Here is a 7,341-nt window from a genome sequence, read left to right as displayed (position 1 = left end):
ATTGTTATGATGTTACTGATACCCAAAGTACCCCAGGAAGTCACGGCACTTCCCCCAAGCTCAGTGGCTGTGTTTTCTCGTTTAACACTTGTGTTTTTTTCGTTTACTAGTCTTGTGTTTTCTCGTGTATGTCCATGTGTGTGTGTTTGTGGCTGCTCCACCACGAGCCTTAGATGATGTAAAAAAGAAAAAAAGGCAACCAAAATGGTAACTGATCAGTAGCAGCTGGGGCTAAAATTGAGGCTGGGCAGAAAGATTTGGCAGAAGGCCATCAGAAAATGTCAGGGCATCTCAAGACAGAAAGGAAATTAGAGGGGAGATGACTGGGATAAAGAGGGGGTGTGATCAAGGGAACAAGGAAATGGTTGGGAGATTGGAGAAGCTGGGTGAGAGCATGGAGGAGCTAAAGCAGGATTAAAGTGGATTGGTACATTTTAAAAAAGAGGTCAACAAGTGTATGGAAGCCGTTATGGCTAACAGAGATGATGCCTCGCAGAAGCAAGGTGGAGAATTGGATACAGTGAAGGAGAAGTGCGATGACTTAGCAGGGTTGTGTGGCCACCAAGGAGAAACAGCATAAAAAGATAAAAGGTACTTTGAGGAACATATTAATATTGTGGAGAACAGGCGGCATAGAGAACCAAAAGTCAAGGCTCCTCCCAGTAATCTGTGTGTATGTCAGAGTGTATGGAGTCGTGGAATGACGGGTAGGTCACGTGAGTGCAAGATAAAAGGAGAACACCACGAGTCATGGGGATGTGGATTGACAGGTGAGGTACTAATTTGGGATTGCTCCATAGGGCCACAGAGATAATGGCTATTGATCTCATGTAGCCAAGGAGAGAAGAGTTGTGGTGAGCCCAATAGGTATGGGTCAACCACCAGGAATAAGGAATGTTCCACTGACAACCTATAATAAGACAGGGAGCCTCAAGGTATTCCTCACACAGTTTTCCTGCATTTGTCGGTTAAATCGCTGGCGAGTTCATTTGGTGGCTACATTGCGGGAAGTGGCTGCAGATACCCTGACAACTATGCTTAGAGGTCTAACCTTGACTAAAGAGTTAATTTTGGCCCTAAGATGATGCGTTGGTGTGGACAGCCAAAGTGAACTGGAGAGAGCTCAGCTCGCGAATTGTAAAAAAGAACCAAATGAGTCAATTTTGCAATTGACCCAGAACATCAAGTGCTCCATTAGGATAAGATACTCTTCCATGTTTGCTGCTGTGCAGGACAGCCTGGCCATAAAATAATTTATAGAGGACCTTCTGTTCCAAACCACAGGCTCCATTTGTGTTACAGAGACCTGCGATCTTCATTGAGGCTACGGAGCCCATCTCCCAGTGAGATACTATCAAATCCTCCCACCAAGGGGTGGAGCATCCCTACCACTGTTGATGCAGAGAGTAGAGCTCCTTGGTCCGGAAGATGTGCCTCACAAGGAGATCACCAAGGTTGTACACAATCTGCTAAATGAGAAAATGAACTGGTTCTCAAGTACACATTGGATGCAAATGGGTTCGCAGCAAGGTAATTGCAGGATACAATTTGGTGTGCCAAGCCCAGGATCACCAATTCAGCCAAACAGAAGGGGCTATGTGAAGTTCAGGCAGAGCATGCCCTACCACGGCCACTATTATAATTTTGTGGCAGGCCAGGCCACCGTGCGAGGGTCTGCAAGGTGCCTCGCAGAAGGCCTGACTACCCGAGATTGGCTGACTGCTCCACCAGGCACATCAAAAAGCAGCCAGCAGATTGCACCCCCTCAAGAGTTACAGGGAAACCAGTACATACCGGGTATGGATGACCATGTTCGGAAGACAAGGATGGTTGTGAGCCCTCTCCTCCTCATTATATTTACCCCGCACATGCGAAGTGAAAAGCGAGGTTAAACAATTGGTTCCTGTCCATCCATCCATCTGTCTGCAAACATCAGTTTATGATTGAGGAACAGCTTAATTTCAGATGAATGTTATATTTTGAATACGAATCGGAAAACAAACCTACAGTAGTTTGGCAGTACTTTGGATCTGAATTAATCTCGATTGTGAGCACAGAGTTGGAAGATAATTTGTTTACTCTGCCTGCCTGTCTGGCAGTAAGTCAAATAAAATTGAAAATCATTCCAAACAGGAAACTTACTGTTTCTAAAGATGTCATAAAGGACACAAACAACAGGCATGAATAATTAATATGTAACGTGTTAAATAAGGTGGTGCATACGACTCTGCATCTCCACCAGTAAACTTCCAGAATGTTTTTCTTATACGGCCTTTAAAGTCTCTTTATTTCAAATGAATTCTATTCTTGAACATTGTAGAACACAAATCGCCTTTTCGACACTTTCAAAAGCCTTCTGTTTATCAGTAATTGGACATGTTATATTAGGCAGTGTCAAAGACACTACAAACGGTGCTAAACCTCCGGAATTTTTTTAATGCGACGTTTAAAATCATTCTTTTATTTCAATTTAATGATACACTTTAACACTACGTGGGGTAAGGTGTTCCATGAGCTCCTTTAAAATCATTCTTTTATTTCAATTTAATAATACACTTTAACACTACGTGGGGTAAGGTGTTGCATGAGCTCCTTTAAAATCATTCTTTTATTTCAATTTAATAATACACTACATTGGATGTGGATGGCTACACACATTACCATTCTAAAAACACCATGGTTGACAATCATTAACAGGTAAACAAAGTGATTCACTCGGTCAGGTGAGTAAGTTTGTTTATATTCACCAAGTTGGCACGTACTTTGAAAGATCCAAACTGCGCGATAAGTTTATTGGTTCAAGTTTTCATTCCCATTTCATTCGATATGGTTTCTTACTTCAGACGAGTTTGTTTACACGCCAGTGGAGTCTCGATTCTGCTCTGTCTGCCTTTAGCTCAATGGTTAATTCTGTCTCACCACTTGCTCCCTTTCTACTGAACATGATGTCCTGCAGTCAGACTGTGATTTACTTATAAATGATGCTTGGCAGTGAAGTGGTGACGATGATACATTGCTAAAGCTCATCTGGGATGGTGAAAATCTCAAGCTCTTAAACACAGACATTAACTTGCTCCTGGATTTCTCAATTCTTACATAATGTTCATACACGATATGCATATAAACGGTCATCACAAATATACAATGTTCCTGGCTTGTGATCCACCAGGCCCAGGTAACCCATGTGGAGGTTCCAAAAAAGAGGTGTCCTCTTACACAAGAGTTGCATTGCAACCTGAGGTTTGGGGGGGGGATGTACGTTTATGTACATGAGGATCTCAGGTACATACACATACACCCAACCCCCCCCCCCCAAAAAAAAAAGATAGAAGTCAACAATGGGAGAAAGAAGAAAAAAAAACATATTTGAAAATAACCCGAAAATATTCTATCACGAAATAGGGAACTAAATACAAAGTGCATCAAATCCCTCGATAAAGATAAATGAGAAGATTCCTGGAAATAAATTTATAAAGATCCAAAATAACACAATAAAGAGGCAGATTGGATCCAACACTTGGAAAAGAAAAGCAGCACCAAAGGGAAATCCCCCAGTGGTATTTGATGAAGAAGAAAATTTAAAAAGGAACTTGCAAAAATGCCAAATTTTAAAAGCCCTGGCACAGATGGATTTCCAAACTTCTGGATAAAATACCTAGAAACTCTCCACAATCACTACACTCAAGCATTTAACAAACTTATCCACAGAAATGATGGACCACCGCCTAACGCAACAAGGAGGCCGAGAGGCAGAACAACATGGATACACCTTCACATCCCGTATAAGATCGTCCAAAGGAACAGGAAAGGTGACACGTCTACTGCTCATGGATGACTTAAAACTCTTTGTGCCAAACGATGAAAAATTGGCACAACAATTGAAATGAGTGAAACAGTACTCCAACGACGACATTCAAATGGAATTTAGCCGAGATAAGTGTGCCAAGTGCACATTCGTAAAAAGGAAAACCAACAAAAATGGACAACATAGAAATAGATCAAAAAAATATAACAATACAGGAACTAGAAAACGAAGCATCATACAAATACCTCGGAGTAGAAGAAAGCCACCAAATATGTCACAAGCAAATGCACAAACCAATTACCAAAGAATACCTGCGCAGAACGAGGCTGATCCTGAAAACATACCAGTCTCCAAAGAACAAAATCAAAGCCATAAACCAACTCGCAATACCAGTATTGTAGTACAGCTTTGGAATAATAAACTGACAACAATCACAAATCAATAAAGAGGATATCAAAATAAGTAAGCCCCTCACCATCCACAAAATGTTTTGCAAAAACTCTATGCATCCTAAGAATGCACCCTACCGAGACAAGAAGGAAGTAGCAGTCTGATGGAGCTCAACAAAATGCACAGAATGACAACTGTAGGATTGGCTGAGAACGTGAAAGGTTCAACTGACTACAGAATCCGATTTGTATGCAAACGACAGCAATCCAGAAAAGGTATCCTGAGCCCACCTCAAAAAAAAATTCCCAAACACAGGTGTGAATAGAAGATGTCACACGTGGAACCGAAAGAGCAATGAGTGCAGGCCCAATGATTGCAAAATTGACAAAATAAGAATATAAAGTGAAATATCAACAGATATACACCAACAACTGGGAAAAACAACAAAAGAGCTGAGGTTATAATAAAATTTTTAAAAAGGTGAAAGACAAACAAAGCTCATTGGAATGGCAAAGAGGAGGTCAGCTCAACTGGCATGGAGAACGAATCATAAATTCCAAAGAATATGAACACCACACCAATGGCTTTAAGAAAATGGCAGGACTGAGTCAATCAGACAGGTGTAGGTTTTGCAAGGTAGAAACAAAAAGCACCAGTCACCTCCTATCGGGATGTTAAAAACAAACCTCATATCTGACCAGCTGTGCACACAAAGGCACAACAAAAGTATGTGAAGTAATTCACTGGCACATCTGCAAAAATTTCAACATCCTAGTTCCAGAAAAACCGTGCAAAGATGAACCAAAAGTGACAATCTGAGAACAAGGAAGGTATGGAATACCACTGATTTTAACAAGGAAGCTCATATATGACTTGATGATCCCATCGAGCATCAACATAGAAACCAAAGCATGGCGACCAGATTTAGTACTTTCGTACAAAAATAAAAGACGGTATTACTAACTGAAGCCTCACAATCCTGCGATTTTTGACGAAACAACGCAGAAATCAAGAAAATTGCCAAATACTGCACCAGGATCTCAAAAGTGAAGTCAAAAGAGCCTGGAAGCTGAAGAACACTGAAATTGTCAAGTGATAATTGGAGCAACTGGAATGAGAAAGAAGAACCTCACGAAGATCTTAAAAAACATTCCTGAGGGATTATCTGGCCATTGCCGGGGTAACAAGATAATTGGGCCGACGGAACTCGGCGATAAAACCGCTCGGCAACGCACGCGGAACGAGCGGGCTTAAGTGGCTCGCTTCTGTACGAGTTCTGTAGAGGTATAAATTCTTGGTATTTCTGTCTACGCGGATAATTAGGTATATCGAGATTCGGCGATTGGCCCTGAACCGCGTGGACAGAATATTGACAGTTTATGGTGCGTTAAGGCACCCGTAGCAGGGTTCCGGAGTTGTCCGGAAGCTACGACTGGATTCCGGCCGATCGAGCCGAGACGACTCCACTGCTCCATCTGGTGGTGGCGACGCACCGGCGTAACCACGACAATATATATATATATATATATATATATATATATATATATATATATATATATATATATATATATATATATATATATATATATATATATATATATATATATATATATATATATATATATATATATACCACAAGGGGAAAACCAGAGATGTCAGGATAAGTCAATTTTGAAGAAACTGAAAAACAAAGTTTCAAGACTTTGGTGGACTGTTTAATAACTGTCATATAGATTTATTTTCCAGTAAAAAGAAGAGTGATCATTGGCCGATCAAATTAAGCATGTAGCATTTGCCAAGCTTCTGTGTTATTTAATTTAAGAGCAATGAACAAATCAATGTTGCAAATCACTGGTTATTCCCTTGTTTAATAATTGCCATGCAATTTTAACCCAGGTTGTGTAGCAAATTCATGCTTGTTGGTTAATAGCATACATTACATGACTTTGGTGATCACAGATTATTTTTTTCAACATTAAACGGTCATTGTTTTTTTGTTTGATTGGTGTTCAACGCCATACTCAAGGGTATTTCGCTTATATGATGACGGATTTTCCATTTCTTACTCCGTACTACTTAATATGATGGAAAACCGGGAGGAACCCAAGGATAAACCACCCCCGCGATAGCCGGTCACCTCATGTGACTCCCTCATATACCTAAGCAGGTTGATTGGGTGGTGGGTACATCGAATGAGGATGGGTACTCAGATGCGCTAACCATTAAGCCACAGCGTGGGTCCCATAAAAGTCACAATAAAGGTTTGACCAGGCTTGAACCACGATATGCACCAACTACGGAGCCCATGATATAACCAAATAGGCCATTGTAGTGCTCAGAGTTTATGCTGTGAAAGTTTTACAACCTTTCATTTTTTAGTTTCTCAACTCTGAATATTATGGTGGAACAGTTAACATGAATGAAAGGGAGATAACCAGGAGTAAAGTACTGACAACTCTGGGTTTCTACTTGTTCAGCTTTGACAACACTTGTTTTTTCATTGCACGGCTAAATTTTATACCATATAAATTTTGTGACACCCCTGGTTATTTGTTAAAGTAATATTGTGACAGGAAACCTTATGTTGCCAACTATTGGCAGGTGCAATAACCCTGAAATTTATAAAAAGTGACATCTCTGGTTTTCCCCTTGTGGTCTTCATATACATACTGTACATACAGTACATATATATATATATACATATATATATATATATATATATATATATATATTGTTGCAGGGCCGGGTATCGGTGGCGAGCACGACCGCTAGATGGAGCAGTAGGGTGCCTTATCGGAACGAAGTTCGCCAATCGATTGACCACGTGGGGTAGGGTCGATTGCCAATTTCAATTTCTCTAAATACCCATGTCGTCCAAACTACCGGGGAAATTTACCCTCGACGATGCTCGTACAGAACGAGCCGCTAGCGTACTCGAACCGTGTGCCACCGAGCGGATGGTCACCGAGCTTCCGTTGGTCCAAATGTCCCTTTACAGCGGCAACAGCCTGGCGAATTCTCCAACACGCACAGTGTTAAACCAATAAAGGAAAGACAGAAAACGAACCGATATATTTAACACATGGGTATATTTATAATGGAGCAAGGGGGAGGGGGGGCACGTAAGAAGCAGAGTTATCCAAATA

The sequence above is a fragment of the Eptatretus burgeri genome, chromosome 14 (assembly GCF_056783735.1).
Source record: "Eptatretus burgeri isolate ZD-2024b chromosome 14, Ebu_testis_v1, whole genome shotgun sequence".
Lineage (NCBI taxonomy): Eukaryota > Metazoa > Chordata > Myxini > Myxiniformes > Myxinidae > Eptatretus > Eptatretus burgeri.
This window is presented reverse-complemented; position numbering follows the sequence as displayed.